At 37.3% G+C, this 22,790-nt stretch overlaps 1 protein-coding gene across 25 annotated transcripts in view; it reads left to right on the top strand.

The window, feature by feature from the left end:
* The window catches only part of ZBTB20 (zinc finger and BTB domain containing 20), an 846,256-nt gene that overhangs the window by 212,743 nt on the left and 610,723 nt on the right, over nt 1–22,790 (top strand). For all 25 annotated transcript variants that reach the window (XM_043474915.1, XM_043474934.1, XM_043474916.1 and 22 more), the window contains one exon: nt 19,332–19,377. The gene's annotated coding sequence lies outside the window, so the exon portion shown is untranslated. The remainder of the gene's footprint in view (nt 1–19,331; nt 19,378–22,790) is intronic.

Here is a 22,790-nt window from a genome sequence, read left to right as displayed (position 1 = left end):
ATATTGATCTCTTGCCAAATCCATGAACCACGGTATGTTTCTTCCATTGTTTGTGTCCTCTTTGATTTCTTTCATCAGTGTTTTATAGTTTTCTATGTATAGGTCTTTTGTTTCTTTAGGTAGATATACTCCTAAGTATTTTATTCTTTTTGTTGCAATGGCGAATGGTATTGTTTCCTTAATTTCTCTTTCTGTTTTTCATTGTTAGTATATAGGAATGCAAGGGATTTCTGTGTGTTAATTTTATATCCTGCAACTTTACTATATTCATTGATTAGTTCTAGTAATTTTCTGGTAGAGTCTTAGGGTTTTCTATGTAGAGGATCATGTCATCTGCAAACAGTGAGAGTTTCACTTCTTCTTTTCCTATCTGGATTCCTTTTACTTCTTCTTCTGCTCTGATTGCTGTGGCCAAAACTTCCAACACTATGTTGAACAGTAGTGGTGACAGTGGGCACCCTTGTCTTGTTCCTGATTTCAGGGGGAATGCTTTCAATTTTTCACCATTGAGGGTGATGCTTGCTGTGGGTTTGTCATATATGGCTTTTATAATGTTGAGGTATGTTCCTTCTATTCCTGCTTTTTGGAGAGTTTTAATCATAAATGAGTGTTGAATTTTGTCAAAGGCTTTCTCTGCATCTATTGAGATAATCATATGGTTTTTAATCTTTCAATTTGTTAATGTGGTGTATTACATTGATTGATTTGCGGATATTAAAGAATCCTTGCATTCCTGGGATAAAGCCCACTTGGTCATGGTGTATGAATTTTTTAATATGTTGTTGGATTCTGTTTGCTAGAATTTTGTTAAGGATTTTTGCATCTATGTTCATCAGTGATATTGGCCTGTAGTTTTCTTTTTTGGTGGCATCTTTGTCTGGTTTTGGAATTAGGGTGATGGTGGCCTCATAGATGAGTTTGGAAAGTTTACCTTTCTTACTGCCAATTTTCTGGAAGAGTTTGAGTAAGGTAGGTGTTTAGGCTCTTCTCCTAAATTTTTTGGTAGCAATTTCAGCTGTGAACCATCTGGTCCTGGCTTTTGTTTTTTGGCTGGGGAAGAAAGAAAATTTTGATTTACAGCTTTCGATTTCCCTTGCCTGTGATGGGTCTGTTAAGATCTTCTATTTCTTTCCTGGTTCAGTTTTGGAAAGTTATACTTTTGCTAAAGAATTTGTCCATTTCATCCAAGTTGGTCCATTTTATTGCATAGAGCCTGCTGGTAGTGTCTCTTATGATCATTGATTTCAGTGTGTCTGTTGTGATCTCTCCATTTTCATTTCTAATTTTTGTTAATTTGGTTTCTCTCTTTGCTTCTTAATGAGTCTTGCTAATGGTTTGTCATTTTTGTTTATTTTTCAAAAAACCAGCTTTTAGCTTTGTTGATTTTTGCTAATGGTCTCTTTAGTTTCTTTTGCATTTATTTCTGCCTGATTTTTAAGATTTCTTTCCTTCTGCTAACCCTGGGGTTCTTCATTTCTTCCTTCTTTAATTGCTTTAGGTGTAGAGTTAGGTTATTTATTTGGCTTTTTTCTTGTTTCTTGATGTAAGCCTGTAATGCTATGAACTTTCCCCTTAGCACTGCTTTTACAGTGTCCCATAGGTTTTGGGTTGTTGTGTTTTCATTTTCATTCATTTCTATACATATTTTGATTTCTTTTTTGATTTCTTCTATGATTTGTTGGTTATTCAGAAGCGTGTTATTTAGCCTCCATGTGTTTGAATTTTTAACAATTTTTTTCCTGTAATTGAGATCTAATCTTACTGCACTGTGGTCAGAAAAGATGACTGGAATGATTTCAATTTTTTTGAATTTTCCAAGACTAGATTTATGGCCCAGGATGTGATCTATTCTGGAGAAGGTTCCGTGTGCACTTGAGAAAAAGGTGAAGTTGATTGTTTTGGGGTGAAATGTCCTATAGATATCAATTAGTCTAGCTGGTCCATTGTGTCATTTAAAGTTTGTGTTTCCTTGTTAATTTTCTGTGTAGTTGATCTATCCATAGTTGTGAGTGGGGTATTAAAGTCTCCCACTATTATTGTGTTACTATTAATTTCCTCTTTCATATTCGTTAGTGTTTGCCGTACATATTGCGGTGCTCCTATGTTGGGTGCATATATATTTATAATTGTTATATCTTCTTCTTGGATTGATCCTTTGATCATTATGTAGTGTCCTTCTTTGTCTCTTTTCACATCTTTATTTGAAAGTCTATTTATCTGATATGAGTATTGCGCTCCTGCTTTCTTTTGGTCTCCGTTTGCATGAAATATTTTTTTCCAGCCCTTCACTTTTAGTCTGTATGTGTCTCTTGTTTTGAGGTGGGTCTCTTGTAGACAGCATATATAGGGGTCTTGTTTTTGTATCCATTCAGCCAATCTTTGTCTTTTGGTTGGGGCATTCAACCCATTTACATTTAAGGTAATTATTGATAGGTGTGGTCCCGTTGCCATTTACTTTGTTGTTTTGGGTTCACGTTTATACAACCTTTCTGCATTTCCTGTCTAGAGAAGATCCTTTAGCATTTGTTGAAGAGCTGGTTTGGTGGTGCTGAATTCTCTCAGCTTTTGCTTATCTGTAAAGCTTTTGAGTTCTCCTTCATATCTGAATGAGATCCTTGCTGGATACAGTAATCTAGGTTGTAGGTTATTCTCTTTCATTACTTTCAGGACGTCCTGCCATTCCCTTCTGGCCTGGAGGGTTTCTATTGATAGGTCAGCTGTTATCCTTATGGGAATCCCTTTGTGTGTTATTTGTTGTTTTTCCCTTGCTGCTTTTAATATTTGTTCTTTGTGTTTGATCTTTGTTAGTTTGATTAATATGTTTCTTGGGGTGTTTCGCCTTGGGTTTATCCTGTTTGGGACTCTCTGGGTTTCTTGGACTTGGGTGGCTATTTCCTTCCCCATTTTAGGGAAGTTTTCAGCTATTATCTCCTCGAGTATTTTCTCATGGCCTTTCTTTTTGTCTTCTTCTTCTGGAACTCCTATGATTCGAATGTTGGGGCGTTTCACATTGTCCCAGAGGTCCCTGAGGTTTCCTCATTTCTTTTGATCCTTTTTTCTTTTTTCCTCTCTGCTTCATTTATTTCCACCATTTTATCTTCTATCTCACTTATCCTATCTTCTGCCTCCGTTATCTACTCTTGGTTCCCTCCAAAGTGTTTTTGATCTCATTCATTGCATTATTCATTTTAATTGACTCTTTTTTATTTCTTCTAGGTCTTTATTAAACAATTCTTGTATCTTTTCAATCTTTGTCTCCAGGCTATTTATCTGTAACTCCATTTTGTTTTCAAGATTTTGGATCATTTTTATTATCATTATTCTAAATTCTTTTTCAGGTAGGTTCCCTATCTCCTCCTCTTTTGTTTGACTTGGTGGGCATTTTTCATGTTCCTTTACCTGTTGGGTATTTCTTTGCCTTTTCATCTTGTTTAGATTGCTGTGTCTGGAGTGGACTTTCTGTATTCTGGAGGTCTGTGGTTCCTTTTTATTGTGGAGGAGTTACCCAGTGGGTGGGGTTGGACGTTTGGCTTGTCAAGGTTTCCTGGTTAGGGAAGCTTGCGTCAGTGTACTGGTGCGTGGAACTTGATTTCTTCTCTTTGGAGAGCAATGGAGTGCCCAGTAATGAGTTTTGAGTTGGGTCTATGTGTTAGGTGTGACCTTGGGCAGCCTGTATGTTGGTGTTCAGGGCTATGTTCCTGCGTTGCTGGAGAATTTGCGTGGTATGTCTTGCTCTAAAACTTATTGGCTCTTGGGTGGTGGTTGGTTTCAGTGTAGGTATGGAGGCTTTTGGACGGTCACTTATCACTTAAAGTTCCATGTAGTCAGGAGTTTTCTGGTGTTCTCAGGTTTTGGGCTTAAGTTTCCTGCCTCTGGATTTCAGTTTTATTCTTCCTGTAGTCTCAGGACTTCTCCAACTATACAGCTCTGATAATTAAACTTCTAGGTTAATGGCGAAAAGATTCTCCCCCGTTAGGGACACCCATTGAGGTTCACAGAGTTACATGAACAGGAGAAAAGGGAGGAGGGAGATAGAGATGAGTAGGAGGAGAAAAAGGGGGACTCAAGAGGAGAGAGACAGATCTACGCAGCTGTCTGTTCCCAGAGTGTTCTCGTATCTCAGACACCTACAGGGATTCACAGAATTGGATGGGGAAGAGAAGGGGAAAAGAGGAAATAGAGGTGTTCTGAGGTAGAAAACAGAGAGTCAAGATTGGGAGGGAATAATCTTCGGTTTTAAGATAGGGCTTCTCTTTTTTTTTTGTAAGGTTATAGTGTAGTGAAGATGAAAATGAAGAGTAGTAGAGGAGTACTAGAGGACTTTAAAAGAAATAAGAGAAAAAGAAAAATAGAAAATAAAAGAGAAAACGGAAAGGAAAAAAAAAGAAGAAAAGAGAAAAAAAAAGAAAAAGAAAAAAAACAAAAAAAAGAAAGAAAGAAAAAAAAAATTTTTTTTCCCCTAATTAAAAAAATCATAAAAATCTATGAAAATGAAAGTTAAGGAGTAATGGGGGAGTAATAGGGAATTTTAAAGGAAAATAAAAGAGAAAAAATAAAAAAGAAAAATATAAAAAGAAAAAAAATTTTTTTTTTTTTCCTTACTTAGAAAAAATAGAAAAATAAAAAAAAAAGTAAAAATATGTCTAGGAATTTCTCTGGAGCTGTTGCGGTCAGTGTGGGTTCAGCTCAGTTTCAGATAGCTCCTCGTTCCAGCTTGCACTTCTCGATATCTACAGGGCCCTTCCGGTGAAGTCGGTGTTTTCTTCAGGGATTTTAATCTGTTGCACCAGTCCCTTCTGAAGCGGTTCCCTTTGTTTATTTGGCTTCTGTTTGCCGGTCTCTTCAGAGGCTCATTTCCGCCCTGACACAGGCGGGCGGAGGCGGACTCTTATTCAGGTAGCTAGTTCCGTTGCGCTGCTGGGAGGGGCTGACGCTGCGGGGCGGGGCTGGCGCTGCGGGGCGGGGCTGACGCTGCGGGGATGGGCTGGCGCTGCGGGGCGGGGCTGACGCTGCGGGGAGGGGCTGGCCCTGCGGGGGCGGGCTGGCGCTGCCGGAAGGGGCTGACGCTGCTTTCTCCGTCTGCGCTGCTCAGGCTCCCGGCTGTTCTATATGGAGCGCGCCCCGCGCTGCGCGAGGTTCCAGCCCTCGGGTGTTACACAAAAGCGCGGAAGGAAAAGCTGCGCCTGCTCTCTGTGCCTTCCCCATCAGAGCAGTCCAGGCAGCCAGGGGCTTGGTGGGCGCGCTATCCCCAGGTGTGGCGCACCCACTCCCTTCCGCGGACCCAGTCTCAGTTTCCGCTGGCGCCAGGCGGGTGCGCGCGCCTTCCGCCCTCCGCGTCCCCAGCCCCAGTCCCCACCCCGCGCCGGTCGGGTGCCTGCGCCCTGTGTCTCGCCGCGACCTTCCCCTCCCCTCTGCCTCCTGCCTCCGGCGGGGCTGGGCCGGTCCGCAGCCTGCGAGCTCTTCTCGGGACTTTCCCCGTCCCTTTGTTCTGCGAACGGCTGGCAGTGTGTTCCGGCCGGTCAATTTTCTCTCTCTCCTTTGGTCTCCCACAGTTCAAGTTGGCACCTCACAGAAGCTCCCCCCGATTGTCCTCAGGGCACTCAGGCCCGGACCCTAGCCCAAGCAAGGCCGCCCAAGACTCCCTTCCCGGGACGGGTCTCCGTCCTTAGCTCTTTCGTCTCACTTTTTATCTTTTATATTTTGTCCTACCTCCTTTCGAAGACAATGGTCTGCTTTTCTGGGCGCCTGATGACCTCAGCTAGCGATCAGAAGTTGTTTTGTGAAGTTTGCTCTGCATTCGGTTATTCTTTTGATGAATTTGTAGGAGAGAAAGTGGTCTCCCGGTCCTACTCCTCCGCCATCTTGGCTCCTCCCCCTGAATATATTTTTTAAAGATGAGGAAACAGTAGAATATAGTCTTTAAGTAATAGGCTGTAGTCTCCTAATATCAAGTTCTGCCACTTATTAAGTCTATTACCTTGAGACAGTTTCTTTTCTTAGAACACCATTTTCTGCCTTTATAAAATGATGATAATGATGCAAATAACACTACCTTATATGGATGATGTATATATTAAATTATATGTGCAGGACTCGGCAAATCACTTAGTGGGGTTTAAATAAATGATAGTTCTTGTTACCTTTTTTTTTTTTTTTTCTGAATGCTCTTTGCTTGGTTATACTTCTTAATCCTTATTGTAGAAAATAATTTTCCTTTCTTATAATGCCTTTTTCTAATTTTGGTATGAATATTTAATAGTCTTGTATAATCAGTTAAGGTGCTTTTCCAGTTTTTGCAGTATAGTTTTTATAACAGACTGTACTGATTTTTGAAGGTTTATTAAGTGTTGCCTTTAAATGTACTTGGACTTGTGTAGGTGCCTGTGTGTATGTGTTTATCTAGATTTCTAACAGCTTAGGTAATATTTTAATTTATAAAAATCTATTCAGGTTTTCTAATTCCTCTCAAGCTAGTTTCATTTTCAACAAAAGTGTCCTTTAAGTTTTAAAATAGCTTTAATAATTGGTTCAAAGAGATGGTATAAAGTTGTTCATGTACATGCATGCTCAGTCGCTAAGTCATGTCCGACTCCTTGTGACTGTAGCCCACTAGGCTCCCCTGTCCATGGCATTTCCCAGTCAAGAGTACTGAAGTGGGTTGCCATCTCCTTCTCCAGATCTTCCTGACCCAGGGATCAAGCCCATGTCTCCTGAATCTCCTGCACTTCAGTTGTGTCAGACTCTTTGGGACACTATGGACTGTAGCATGCCAGGCTCCTCTGTCTATGGGATTCTCCAGGCAAGAATATTGAAGTGGGTTGCCAGGCCCTCCTCCAGGGGATCTTCCCAACCCAGGGATTGAACATGTGTCTTCTGTATCTCTTTGCATTGGCAGGCAGATTCTTTACCACTGAGCCACCTGGGAAGCCCTTGTGAAAGTGTGAAAGTGTTAGTTGCTAAGTCATGTCCGATTCCTTGTGACCCCCTGACTGTAGCTTGCTAGGTTCCTTTCTCCATGGGATTTCCCAGGCAAGAACATGGGAATGGGTAGCCATTCACTTCTCCAGGGGATTTTACCAATGCAGGGATTGAACTCCGGTCTTCTGCATTGCAGGCAGATTCTTTACCATCTCAGCCACCATAGAATCCCTTATGGATATATAAGGGAAGCCTTTATAGATGCATAAATTTTATATTTTTATATTTATACATTATATATATACATTTATATTTATGTACCATTGTATAGCAATATTGCTATTCGTTCATCTGTCAGTGGACATTTAGGTTGCTTCCATGTCTTCGCTATTGTAAATAGTGCTGCTATGAATATTGTGGTGCATGTATCTTTTTGATTAGAGCTTTTGTCCTTTTTTTTTTCCATTTATTTTTATTCGTTGGAGGCTAATTACTTTACAATATTGTAGTGGTTTTTGCCATACATTGATATGAATCAGCCATGGATTTACATGTGTTCCCCATCCCGATCCCCCCTCCCGCCTCCCTCTCCATCCCATCCCTCTGGGTCTTCCCAGTGCACCAGCCCTGAGCACCTGTCTCATGCAACCAACCTGGGCTGGTGATCTGTTTCACCCTTGATAGTATACTTGTTTCAATGCTGTTCTCTCTGAACATCCCACCATCACCTTCTCCCACAGAGTCCCAAAGTCTGTCCTGTACATCTGTGTCTCTTTTTCTGTTTTGCATATAGGGTTATCGTTATCATCTTTTTAAATTCCATATATATGCGTTTGTATACTGCATTGGTCTTTATCTTTCTGGCTTACTTCACTCTGTATAATGGGCTCCGGTTTCATCCATCTCGTTAGAACTGATTCAAATGAATTCTTTTTAATGGCTGAGTAATAGTCCAGTCTTTTCTGGGCATCTGCCTATGAGTGGGATTGCTGGATCATATGGTAGCTCTATTTTTAATTTTTTAAGGAACCTCCATACTGTTCTCCATAGTGACTGCACCAGTTTACATTCCTGCCAACAGTGTATGAGAGGATTCCATGTTCTTCATACCCTCTTCAGCATTTATTATTTGTAGACTTTTTGATAATGGCCATTTTGACTGGTATGAGGTTATATCTCATTGCAGTTTTTGATTCTGATATTCTCACTTTTAAAATGACATTTTCTTTGACTATATAAACTATGGTACTTATTTTCCCTCAATACTTTGAAGATACTATTCCACTGTTTTCTAGACTCTGTTGTTGCTGTTGAGATGTTAAGTATCAGTTTAGTTGAGCTTTCTCTATAGATAATTTGTCCTTACTCTGTCTTTGGCAATTGTACAGATTGTGGATTTTTTGACTCTAAGATTCATTCTTTTCTCTTCTTCCTGGTTGTTCTTGAAGAAAGCTGACAATTCGGGCTGAATTTCCAGGTTCCAAAATCAGTTTTGTTCTGCCTGGGCTCATCCAATGGGAATCATTGGTAACTGACTGGAGGTCAACTTGAGTTACATTTCCAAGTACTGCTACTTCTCTGTGGTGACCCAACTGGTTCATCAGGACTCCATATTTTACCCCTCCATCCCTTGCCATTGCTAAAAAATTTCTGGGTTGTGTCACTATACCTTGGTTCACTTATCAGCCTCTTCTGCATACATCATATTATTCTCATTTTAAACACTGTGAGTTGTGTTTTCTTTGATTGGATCATCAGTGATACAGTGTTCTAGATTTCATTATAATGTCTCTAGGTTTGAATTTATTTTTAATTATTATTCTTAAGACTTGCTTTATACATCTAGTGTTTCATATCTTTCTCAGTTTTGGAAAGGGCCCATTATTGCTTGAGATATTGTCCTTTTGTCTTTATTTTCTCATTTCCAACTAAACTTTAGACATATGTTAGATATCTATATTCTGTTCTTCGTATTTCTTAATCTCTTTGCTTAAATTTTTCATTTTTATCTTTTTATTCTGGGTAAATTACTTAGGATTATCTTTCATTTCAGTAATTCTTCCCTTGTCTGGCATCTAATGTGATATAGCCTCATTCCAAATGTTAACTTTAATATAAATTTTATTCCTATCACATCTGCTTTTTCATGTTTTTTCTTTTTTTTGCCTCTTTCTGTAAATATTTTTTATCATTTTAAATGTTTTATCCCACTAAATTCTGATATTAATATTCTCTTCTTTCAGTTCTTAAGGCTGTGCCCTCCCAATTCATTTTCTAGCTTAATGCTCATATTTAATGTAAAGCACTTTTGTGTCTGCTGATTCATATGGAAAAGCTTTTCTTTATCTCTGATATTTCTGATATGTAAGCTCTTCTTAATTGGGGTTTGCTTTACCTGTGAGACTCCCACATGATCTAGGTTGTTGAAGGTGTCCTGCTAGAGAGGTTTTTTTTTTTTTTCTTTTTCTAGGTAGTCCATGCATTAACTGGCCATTCTCTGTGATTGCCATTATTGTACAACTGCCTTTTGTCTCTGAGTCTTCCTGATTATTACTGAATTGGATAATACCCCCGGGATGTTGTGGGAACATCATAAGGCCTTGTCCTTCACATTCCTTTTTTTCCTGTCTTTTTAGAATTTTAATTTATTGAAAGATTAAACATTTAAAATGTTTTGTTAGTGTATATATTTGTATATTTTCTGTTTTACATATGTTTTAACAGGAACATTTCTAAGATTTTATAGAAAAGAGTAAAACATACTTCTCCCAGGGGAATTTTTATCATTCCTTTGGCTTAAATGTTTTTGTTTGTATTTTTTTCCCAAGGATACCTTCCTAACTCATTTTTGTATTTATTCAGGTCTTTACCTGAATGTGATCTTTCAATGATACTGTCACTACCCATCCTATCTGAAATTTCAACCACAAATCTCCCATCTTAGAATTTATTTCTCCTTTCCTCACTTTATTTTAATTCTTAGCATTGACCATTGTCTATCATTCTATGCATTCAAATTATTTTCCTTGCTTATTGTCAGTTGCTCACACAAATACATAACTTCATTGAGATCAGAAATTTTTGTCTGTTTTGTTCATTCCTATATCTTCACCACCTAAAATAATGACTGGCTTAAAATAAAGATGCAATAAATATTTGCTTAATGGGTAAAATATTCAATGGCTGTATATCGTGTGCCTGTCCCTGAACTAGGTGGTGATGATAGAAAAGAAAGAAAAATGGGCAAGATTCCAGCCCTCATGAAGATGGCAGTCATACAGAGAACATAAAGACTTAAAAGTCAGTTTATCACAAGTAGACAAAGCTTATAATTTCAAATGAACTCGTTTAATGAACTTATTGATATCAGGTGGGCATTCTTTGAGGTTGCATGGTGCTTACTATTGATATGCAGTGCTTCTACGACCTTTTATTCTTTTTCTTATTTTGAGAAGAGACCAAAGAATACACACACAAACACATCAGAGACAATACTTAGACAGAAAACAATTTTAATGAAGGAGCTGGCATAAGTTTGACTAAAGTAGTAAGAAAATGAAAGCAACTAATTATGAAAAATGATACTTAAAAGTATGTTAAATGATACTTTAAAAGGCACTTTATCTGCCTCCTATGAAACCTGTATGTAGGTCAAGAAGCAACAGTTAGAAATGAACATGAAACAATAGACTGGTTCGAAATTGGTAAAGGAGTACATCAAGGCTGTTTATTGTCACGCTGCTTATTTAACTTATATAGAGAGTACATCATGCAAAATACTGGGCTGGATGAAGCACCAGCTGGAATCAAGATTGCCGGGAGAAATATCAATAACCTCAGATATGCAGATGACCCCACACTTAGGGCAGGAAGCAAAGAGGAACTAAAGAGCCTCTTAATGAAGATGAAAGAGCAGAGTGAAAAAGCTGGCTTAAAACTCAACATTCAAAAAACTGACATCCAATCCCAAGACTTCATGGCAAGTAGATGGGGAAGCAACGGAAACAGTGACAGACTGTTTTCTTGGGCTCCAAAATCACTGCAGATGGTGACTGCAGCCGTAACATTAAAAGACACTTGTTCCTTGGAAGAAAAGCTATGACAAACCTAGACAATATATTAAAAAGCAGAGACACTACTTTGCCTACAAAGATCCATCTAGTGAAAGCTATGGTTTTTCCAGTAGTCATGTATGAATGTGAGAGTTGGACCATAAAGAAAGTTGAGCACCAAAGAATTGATGCTTTTGAACTGTGGTGTTGGAGAAGACTCTTGAGTTGGACTGCAGGGAGATCCAACCAGTCCGTCCTAAAGGAAATCAACCCTGAATATTCATTGGAAGGACTGATACTGAAGTTGAAACTGAAGTTCCAACTTTGGCCACATGATGTGAAGAGCCTGATTCATTGGAAAAGACCCTGATCTGAGAAAGAAAGAAGGCAGGAGGAGAAGGGAATGACAGAGGATGAGATGGTTGGATGGCATCACCGACTTGATGGGCCTGAGTTTGAGCAAGCTCCAGACGATGGTGAAGGATATGGAAGCCTGCCATGCTGCAGTTCATGGGGTTGCAAAGAGTCAGATGTGACTGAGCGACAACAACTCTAAATTCTGGTGCCCTGCAATTGTACCTAAAGAGCTGGTACACATTTGCCTTTTGCAACTCTGCAGGTAGTGCACAGATGAGGTTATGCTGTCGCCTTACCACAGTAAATAATAAAGTTCACGGCTGTACTTACACAGGTTGAGTTTTCAGCATGTGAAAGATGTGTTAAGAATGTTAAATGTCTAATAGGTATTTAATATACATTTCAGTTGATTTTTCTACTAACTGTAATGGTAGTAATTATTTTATTTATATGTGGGAGAAGTGTGTCACCTAAGAAAAAGCTAATACATTTTTTGTCAATTTTTCTTTTATGTTAAGATGTCTTTCCATGTCTAACCGCAGTTATGTTCCTACTACTCTATCTTATATATATATATATATTTTTAACTTATTGTCCCTCACATCTACTTACTTTTTTTCTTGCCTTTAAATCCTTTTTGTTTTATTTTTCTCTACCTAAAATATCTGTTCTTGGGCTTTTAGTCAAATCACATCTCTATTTTGCTGCAGACATTGGCTGGCCAACACAAAAGAACTAATTTGTAGTAAGCCCCTTCTCCTAAATGCCATGAATTATACTATCAGTTGCTTTCATATATACAGTCTTATTCAATTACCATTAAAAACTGCCTGTTAGACAAAAACCCCCCATCTTAAATAAGATGAAACTGAGTATTTAGGGGAGATTATGTAAATTCCACTAGGATACACACTTAGTAAGCTGGAATTCAAATCCTAAACTTCTTATTGGAAGTGGTTGCTATTCTTATTATAATTCCATTGCATCTCCTAGATATTGTACCTCCACACTACCTAGTATTGCTTTTGAAGTTTGCCATTTATTGAACAGAATTTATAATAAAAGAGTGCCTATAGTTTCAAGTCTTCCATTTGGCAGATAGACTTGGAATGTAGAGAAGAAAACAACAGTAGAGGTAGCTGTTACCTATCTAATTTTACAGTCTTTCTTGATTGAAAACTGCTGCTCCAAACCTTATATTTACACATCTGTCCAATAATCATTGAGTGTTTATTGTGTGTCAGGCACTAAACCAGACCCTGGGTATAGAGTGCTGAACAAAATAATGTGGCCTCTATGGAGTGTACAACCTAGTGAGGGAGAGGGAATAAACAACTAAACCAGTAACCACATGGATAATTCAAACTGCAATGGATTCCAGAAAGAACAAAATAATGGCTGGGTCTGTCTCAGGAACAGTAGTCAGATCCTGTCTCTCTGAGACCGAGAAGAACCACACAATTGGTTAGGAACTGCAGAATTCTTTCAGGGATCTGTGTGTGTCAAATTCTACCATACCAGCCATCTGCTGAAGAGGGACATAAGGATCAACCTGTCCACCTCAGGATCGAATCAACCAAGCTTTGTAATCTGTTATTAAATTTGAGACTCAGATTCTGATAATTTAGTTTTGTACTGATTAAGAGGAAAAATAGGAAGGAAGAGTCAAAGAAAGAAGCTGCAAAATCAGGTCTCCTGCATTGCAGGTAGATTCCTTACTGTTTGAGCCACAAGGGAAGCCCCATTTAACCCATGCTGCTGCTGCTGCTGCTAAGTCAGGTCAGTCGTGTCCGACTCTGTGCGACCCCATAGACGGCAGCCTACTAGGCTCCCATCCCTGGGATTCTCCAGGCAAGAATACTGGAGTGGGTTGCCATTTCCATCTCCAGTGCATAAAAATGAAGAGTGAAAGTGAAGTCGCTCAGTCGTGTCCGACTCTTAGCGACCCCATGGACTGTAGCTTACCAGGCTCCTCCGTCCATGGGATTTCCCAGGCAAGAGTACTGGAGTGGGGTGCCATTGCCTTCTCTGCATTTAACCCATACCTACTATTAATTCATTCGATTATGTACTAGGAACTAATGCCATAATGGTGAATAAGACAAAACCTGTGTTTCCTATTTTTATAGTCTTATGTGAAAGACAATTACAATGCTGTGTGATGATTATTATGACAAGATTAAGCACAGGACATCACATTTTCGAGGAGGTGACACCTAAATTAAGACCCCAGGAATGTGTACAAGCTGGTCAGTAGAATTTTCACATTCCATAAGAATAAATCCTTGCCATAGTCATAGCTTCAAGTTGAGAATATTTTGAAAATATTATTTTTAACATTTTTCTAAGCTTTAATTTTGTTAATTTTCTTTACTAACCCTTAAACTTTAATGTACAAAGTTAAGTTTTACAAGTCATCTATTAAAAAACTATTTTCTATTTAATAAACTCTGAAGTGTGACTTACAGGATAGAATTATTAATATTTAGTATATTGTGGATCAGGGTTCTATGGAAAGTTCAAATTCATCATGTTTATACATAAAATTTGATATTAAATTGTTTCATTTTAAGTGGTAGCCAATAATAATAATAGAAATTTTACATACAGAATTATTTTGTAAGCTTAGCTTTTACTACACTCTGTAGCTTTATTAGAGCAAGTGTGACCTAAAGTCTAGACAGACCAACTGTGCCTTGGATTAACGGGTGTTTATCATAAGATTTCCTTTTCCTTCCTTATTGCCTTTTATCAGTTTCCAGTTCACAGAGCTGATTAATAGATAAATTTTGCTTCTCTTTATTCCCCTTTCTGATAGGGCTAAATCTAACTTAGTAATTTATAAAAATAAGCATAACTAACAAGTTTTTCAAGTCTGCTTTTAAAATTATCTTCCTCTTAATCTTCATAAACTTTCAGTTCAGGTAAACTCCAGAATTCAGAACACCTCAATGTAAAAAGATAAGCTGGCTTTATTGATTATTAAAACCTACATTGTACAATAATATAATAATGATTGAGCACCCAGATCAATTGTAGTCTGGAAGAAGTAAATACATATTAAATAAAATAAAAGTATTTTAGATTACACAGTATCTTTTCTTAAAATAGGCCAAATTTAAAATGTAAAACACTGAATATTCCTAAGAATTCTCATTCAGTCATGGGGGAAATAGTTTTCAGTTTAAATTTAGGCTCAGAGCTCTTTTACGGAGCCGTTGCTCCTGCAGACACAGCTGGGACTTCAGTGCCTTACGTGAATTGCTGTTCAGTTGCTAAGTCATGTCAGACTCTTTGGGACTCCATGAACTGTATCACACCAGGCTTCTGTGTCCTTCACTATCTCCTAGAGTTTGCCTAAACTCATGTCCATTGAGTCAGTGACGCTATCCAACCATCTCATCCTCTGTCACTCCCTTCTCCTCCTGCCCTCAATCTTACCCAGCATCAGGTTCTTTTCCAATGAGTTGGTTCTTCATATCAGGTGGCCAAAGTATTAGGGCTTCAGCTTCAGCGTCAGTCCTTCCAATGAATATTCAGTGTTGATTTCCTTTAGGATTGACTGATTTGATCTCCTTTGAGTCCAAGGAACTCTCAAGAGTCTTCTCCAGCACCACAATAAGTGAATTAGGTATTAGATTTATTAATGGCTCAAGAGGTAACATTAGACACCCCCTCTTCCATCACTAGCCTGGCCCATCCAGTATGAAGGGAAGATAAACTCAGTCAACACAGCACAAAGTCAGACCTATTCAGTTCCCACTGGGGAACACAGCTATGCCAACCTAGAAATAGAAAACTTTAAAAAAAATCCTCTAAAAAAAAAAAAAATCCTCTATAGTATATCTCCATCAGGAATGGTACTGATAGTAACTTCACCCTCATAAAACCCAAAGAATTCTAGGGATTATGTAAACTGCAATGGATTCTAAAGACACTGTGTAACAATTCTTAGTTTTTGCTGTCCTCCAGATCAAAACAGAAACAAGGTCTAGAACCTCAGTATGTATTCATTTGTGTATTTTAAGCCCTGAGAGCAAAACCAATTGTAATATTTTTTACTTCTATTTGCAAAACCTTGTGTTATATGTGAACTTGGGAGAGTTTTGCAGAGTCTCTTTAGAATACATAAAATAGTGATACTGTTCACGTGTGATTTTTAGAGAGATTACAATACCTGGTCCTGATTCCGGCTGAATAATTATGTTTACCTTTGCCCTTATAGTTCCATTTCCTGATTGTTTCAGTTAAGTGTAGACAGTGGTCCTTCATTTTTCATTCAGAAAAATGGGCACATATTACTTAGATTCTACTGCCTTCCTCTTCCTTAATAGAATTGGTGCTTTAAAATGCTGATTAGAGTTGCACATTGTAGCTATTAATATTATTTGAGTGTTTCCTGATTCATAAATGTTCTGTGAACCTCCAGCACATGACTGGCTCCTAGATGAGTTGTAGAATAGAAAGTGATATATTGAGCAAGCTATCTTTCTAACTCCTTACTCCTTCTTTAGCTTAAAGGTACAAACATCCTCTCCTTTCCTCATACAACTAGGACAATACTAATAGCTTCTGTTCAGCAATGTTTCCTTTCATACTGTGCTAGTTCTTTTACATGCCTATAGCATATAATGTGTGCTTAGTCACTCAGTCATGTCCAACTCCTTGCGAGCCCATGGACTGTAGCCTGCCAGGCTCCTCTGTCCATGGGGATTCTCCAGGCAAGAAAACTGGAGTGGGTTGCCATGCCCTCCTCTAGGGGATCTTCCCAACCCAGGGACTGAACCCAGGTCTCCCGCATTGCAGATGGGTTCATTACCATCTGAGCCATCCAGGGAAGCCCAAGAATAGTGGAGTGGGTAGCCTATCCCTTCTCCAGGGGATCTTCCGGATCCAGGACTCAAAACAGGGTCTTCTGCATTGCAGGTGGATTCTTTACCCGCTGAGCTTCCAGGGACGCATAGGCATAAACAATCTTATAGGTTAGGTAACATGATCATCATTTTTGTTGTTGTTTAATCACTAAGTCATGTCCAACTGTTTTGCGACCCCATGGGTTGTAGCCTGCCAGATTCCCCTGTCTATGGGATTTCCCAGGCAAGAATACTGGAGTGGGAACTCCCGAATACTTAATACTGAAGTGGCAACTTGCGTCTTCAGTGGATCTTCCCGACCCAGGGATTGAACTCATATCTCCTGCATTGGAAGGTGTATTCTTTACCACTGTACCATCAGAAGAGCCTGATCATCATTTTACAAACAGGGAAAACGTAACTCATTTAAGATCTTGCAATTGAAAAGAGAGATCTAGAACTCAATTCTAGGTTTCTCTGGTAGCAAAAGCTAATCAGCTATCCACCATCCTGCCTCATATAACTCTGCTGTTGTCCCAGACCCACAGGTCATTGATCCCATGAATAGCTCCTCTTACTACGTGGCACAGCCTCACACAGGCTGACCCCACTGACTGAACCTGAGGGCCATAATGTGGCACTAGCTTCAGAGAGGCAAATGCCCACTATGGTTACAGGTCACAAGGATACTGTGTGCTGCATTCTTTTATCTGCACAACCAAGTGCTTCACATCCCTCACTCACCACCCCCCTTGGTTATTAGGGATTCCCTAGCACTGGTCTGTCCAGCCTTACCTTCTTTTCTTTCCCTGGAGGTGATTGTACAGCGTTGTTTTTGGCAAAGTTAGCAAGTAACTCACTTATTTACTTCGGGTGACAATAAAATAAATATATCTTGTTAATAATTGTGCATATGTTAATAATTATGCATATGTAGCTTTAGATAATCTGAGACAGTCTTACACATCTGGTATCTGAGATTGAATCAATTTTCTTTCATACCAGTCTCCTACTATATAATTCTATTGACAAAAAGTAGACTACATAAGGATAAAAAATACAAACTTATAGTAATTTACTAGGGTATTTTATAAGTGATACACATTCATGTACTTAAGACTTTTTGAGTGTTATGTAAATATCAGTTTTTGCTCAATAATACAAAAAAGTAAACCTGATATGTTTTTTTCAAGTGTGCCAGATCTGTCACAAATTCCTTAAACTGTATGTATTGTGTTTATGTCTTTATCTGAGCTGTAGTACATGTTTTTTTTAATTTTGTTTTGTTTTTTGTTGTTTTTTAAGACTATTATTTTGGATCAGTTTTGGATCCACAGTAAAATTAATAGAAACACATTAATTTTAAAAATACTTTTAAATTGTTAGCTCTATGAGGGTAAGGTGTTTTCTAATTTATCTTTTAAAATATAATGGTTAACAGTACTTTGCATGCAATAGATGCTCACTAAATACTGTTGACTTATTAAATAACTTAGTTTGTAATAGGTTGAACAGATTTGTAGTCCTAAATTGTTCTTGCTATCATTTCACTCTGCATAATTAAGGAAGTTTTACTAAGATGATTAAAAAATGTGTTATCAAATTACTGGTTTATATTCTAAAGCAATGGGATAAAAGAGACCCTGGCTGTACCCCTATGAGAAACCAGGGAGGATGTGTTTTTCACTGTAGGTATTCTTAGTGAATTTCATGTGTGACTGAGTTAATTTATTTCACATACAAAGGTTAGATTTATCATTTCCATATGGCACTCAAACTTTTTTCCTTTACCCTTCTCTGACAACTAATGTTTTTCTTATTATAAAAGTAATGTTTATTGTAGTGATTAACTATGTATGAAAGTAAAAAGAAAAAATTAAAATCATGCATCATCTTATTATCCAAATATGATAACAATTTTTTATGTTCTTTTTTTGCCCTCTCAGCCACACAAATTCTATTATGTCCATACAGTTTGTACTCTGTATGTTTATAACATACTTTAGAACCACGAACTACCCTGCAGATGGTTTCAACATATTTCTTTATATGGATGTGCTATATATTTTTCTACTGTTGAAAATTTAGCTTAGTTGTTAGTTTTAGTTTTTTGCGAACATAAATCTCTGTTGATGTTCCATTATGTAAGGTAAAGTTTAGAATTAAAATTACTGAAGAATTAAAGATTCTGAATTTTAAATCATTAATCATATTACTCAATAGTTTTCCAGAAAATTTTTAGCAATTCATACTCCTCTCAGAACTGTATGAAGAGGTGTTTCATTGTCATCATAAAAATTATTTTTTCACACTTTTAAGCAAATTTTATCAACTAGACTTAATGACTTTAATATGTTCCTATCATCAACTATGTTCAGAAGTATAGAGATTAAATATTTTAGTTTGCTTTCAGAGAGATTATGAAACATTAAGGGTCACAGTAGTTCAGAGGCTGCATTTTGCAATACAATTTCCACCTTCATGCAAATATATTTTGGGTCTAATTGTAAACTCTGCATACTTTGTTTAAGCTGGACTTCTTTACCAATACCTACTTCGATGGCAGTTTTCTCACTGTGTTGCATTGAGGCATCATATATAGTGTAACTTTAGCATTTCCTCTTATAGAAATCTCATTTCTATTTGCTGTTGTAACTTGAAGTTAATGAGCATAGAGCTTATTTTTATTTATTTATGCATTTCTGTGGACTGATCTACAAAAGCACCTTTCTTTCTCACTAGTCCAAACTGAGCATTGATGAATCTGAGTGTAGATGAATCTGAGTAGCAGTCATATTTGTATTAGGAAGGCAATAGTCATGGAAAAATACCAAAGAAAAAAATCAATTTTAACTGTTTGTTTCATCCTCTGGTAAAAATATTTTTGTTTCAGAGACCATGGTGAGTCTTAGTCCCTTGCTGGTACTTGTTTTTGATCACCCTGCTCCAGGAAGCTGTGTGTGCATATATTCACACATATGAATTTAAGGTGAACTGAAATATCCTATGGGGAAAATTCAGATATAAAATAACTCACCTGTTTAAGGACTACAGTTTTTTCTACTTCTCTGCAGAAATTGTCTCAGCATAAATACTGGCTCCACTTTGAAAATTATTTTTACTCACAAAATATATTTGTTTTACATTTCAGAGTACCTGATAAATTGCAAGTCTGTCTGTGCCCCATAGCTGCACAGGTATGTATATGAATTACCTATAGTTATGTTAATCTACATATTAGCTGGTAAGTGATTACATTTGGGGGCATTAAAATTGCTTACAGATTTCATAATGTGAAAATGTTAATTTTTGAGTACATTCAAATATTGACAAGCATCAAAGGATATTACATTTTATACATACCTTGCATTTCACTCTATTGTAAGAATCAAATAAACATTTCTAAGATTTGATGAAGCAGAATAATTTTAGTTACAAAGCATTCATCTAATGGAAAAATTAGAGACTGCTTTATGGAACTGTTCTATTAAAGTGGCTCCTGATGTGAGAACAGAGACTATTGCAAAACCACTGTTTTTGACACTATTGTCTTATTTTTAAAAGTTTTTTTGTGTTACTTTTGAGTTTATTTTCTGTGGTGGCTGCTTTAGGTAAGGAGCAGTTGCAGATGTACTTCCTGTCTGCTGCACTGTCTCAAGCACTAGAGTAATGGGGAAAAAAAATGTTTGCACCTGTTTAAAAATCTCAGCTATGTGGTGTTGTGGTTTCTGGGCAACAGGCAGGAATTCTTAAAAGCTTGGTTGCACCTGCTCAATTGTTGTTTGCAGCTGTGTCATATGATTGAGCGCACAGAGAAGCTTGTTAGCAGATTGCTTGTGCTGTTACATATTTTGTGTCCTCCAAATTTGAAAGATTCTTACTTGATGTAGTCTTTGAGCTATTACATTGGTTTACTATAAAACTCATTGATTTTAGTTCCCAAATATTTTATCCAAATTCTTCGTTCTCAGTCTCAAATATTTTCTTAGCAACTGTTGACTGCCCTAGATAATATGTATGCTAACTTCTCCAAAGAATACCTGGGGAGAGTAGATCTCTCAAGATAACTGGATTGATAATAATTTTTGTCCTCATAGAGATATTTTCTGTTTGGCTCAGTTTCACTATGTTGGCAACCCCACTGTGTGAGGCTGGATGTAGTTATTGATCCATTTAGCTGAACAGATTTGAAAGCATTTGGCTATTAGTGGACACATGGGCCATATTCAGAAAATTTAAGTGATATTAAGAAAATTCAAGATGATTTCTTGATTTGTGCATGTGTCTCCATTGCAGCTGAGTGGAAGTGAGAGAGAAAATAAGGAAAAATTAGATAATTATTTTTGAAAAGGAACTAAAATCCAGATGTAAAACTTAAGACTGTAATATCATCCTTTAGTTTTATCAAATCCTGAAATTGAAAATGAAAGTCACTCAGTCGTGTCCAACTCTTTGTGACCCCATGGACTATACAGTCCATGGAATTCTCCAGGCCAGAATACTGGAGTGGGTAGCCTCTTTCTCCAGGGATCTTCCCAAGCCAGAGATCGAACCCAGGTCTCTCACATTGCAGGCAGATTCTTTACCAGCTGAGCCACAAAAGAAGTCCTTTATCAAATCCTAGTCACTTGATGTTTTTTCCTAAGCATTTCTGTTAGTGATGTCTCTTTTAGGTAATAGCTCTATACGTTTTCTGACAAGTATCTATATTTTTAACATAGACAAGCTATTATGAACTATAGCCTGCACTAATTAGGTAAAGTTCTATAAATATAATATAAAAAGTGGCAATCAATATACAAAGCATTTAATTAAATAATTTATTTGGTAGTACCAAATTCCTGATATTGAAAACTTTTTCAAATAACTTGCATTAGTCTTTTTAAAAATGCTAACAAGTTTCTATTGGTATTTAGTAACATAAAATCTTAGAGCTTGTGTATCTTCTCCTTCTACTGACCTGTTTAAATCTGTTTTTTTTTTTTTTTTAAACTACCATAATATGAATTTATTTGACTTCTTTGGGAGTAAGAAGTATAGGTACTGAGCTAAGTGTATGGTTTTCCACAGTCTCTTAATAAAATGCCTTGTACACGGTAGGTGGTAAGTAAATGTTGAATGAATGCTTGTATAAATAAAACATTTCTGAAAGAATAGAGGCCTAGAAACTTGTTATTTGCTTTATATTTTGGATGGTCTTCATGTACTTCCTTTAGTTCTCACACTGTGGATGAGATGGAGATGAGACTACTGATAAATTCTTTCCTTAAAATGAGAAATAAATATATAAGAATTGATACTCAACACGATCAAGAATTGCCATAACACTATTTGCAATATACTTTGCATTCATTGTGCTGACTATGAGAAAAGTCTTTACATTATCCCTATTTTACACAGAATGCTGAGGTATTCAATGACTAAGTTACTAGTCACCTTGAAAATGTTTTCAGCATAGAAATAAATAAATGTCTGTATTATGTGAGCAATGCTATGGCTTTCCTAAGCAATCATTTTCTCCCCCAAAGCCTCCTACCCTGACCCTATCGCTGTCTCACTGAAAACACAAACTATGTGGGCTTTCTTAGGATCAGGTAGATCAGATCACATTTAAAAATTTGTGTTTTCCTAAACAGAAGTAATGGGCCCTGTATTTACTGTACACATGTTTATGGTTTCTGTTATTCACTGAATTCTAATTGTAAATAAATGAAGAAAAAGCCAAATAGAAGTAGAGTCAAAATAGTGTTCATCATGACCTGCTTTAGTTAACGCCCCTCTAAAGTTCCATTATGTATGGCACAAGGCAGTCATATAACAATGGCAGAGGGAGCAAAGTGATCCCATTATCTGCATCAAAACATCTTTCTTAGGCATCTCAAATTCTGGTTGATGATATTCATGTGTACTACTAGGTTTGGAAGTACACAAGCTCTTACCTCTGGAAACAAGCTTTTCTTTCATCTTAGTTTACACCAGTGGGTGAGAGACTAATATCAGGGATATTACTTTTTTCCAGAAACTTAGTGTGGTAGAATCAACTATATTCTTTTGTTAGACTAATATTAGAATTGAGAGAGAACCAAAACTATGTATTAGCTAGAATACTAAACCAGATGATAGCAGATGCTTCAGTGACCTGTACTAGGAATTATAGTTTGGAGTACTCAGGAGGGAGAGATTACTAAACCCTAGGATTGCTGAGCATAACTGCAGATATCCCCATGATTTCAGGGTTAAAGAAAGAAAAGGTTAAAGGAAGAAAATATTTACTGAGGACATAGCATGTCTAGGTATAGTTTATTTCTCTCTCCCCTTCCTTTTCTCCCTCCCCCCCTCATTTCCTTCCTTCCTTTTATTCCACACAATAATTAAATATGTACCATTTGTTAGACACTGAGTTAGGCTAAATAGATAAAACAGGGTCCTTGCTCTCAAAGAGCATACAGAGATATGTCAGCAGAGCTCCTTTTGTCTTTACCACTTCTTAGTATAGACCCAGTCAAGTTAACCTAATTTTTTTGTTTGGTTTGTTAGTCCTTTGGAAAATTGAAAAAATAGTAGTATCGACATTATATATTGCTGTGTTGAGTTAGATGAAACAACACAT

Source organism: Cervus canadensis, chromosome 7 (assembly GCF_019320065.1).
Source record: "Cervus canadensis isolate Bull #8, Minnesota chromosome 7, ASM1932006v1, whole genome shotgun sequence".
NCBI lineage: Eukaryota > Metazoa > Chordata > Mammalia > Artiodactyla > Cervidae > Cervus > Cervus canadensis.
The sequence above is the reverse complement of the archived record's forward strand: the minus strand, read 5'-3'. Positions and strand labels throughout refer to the sequence as shown.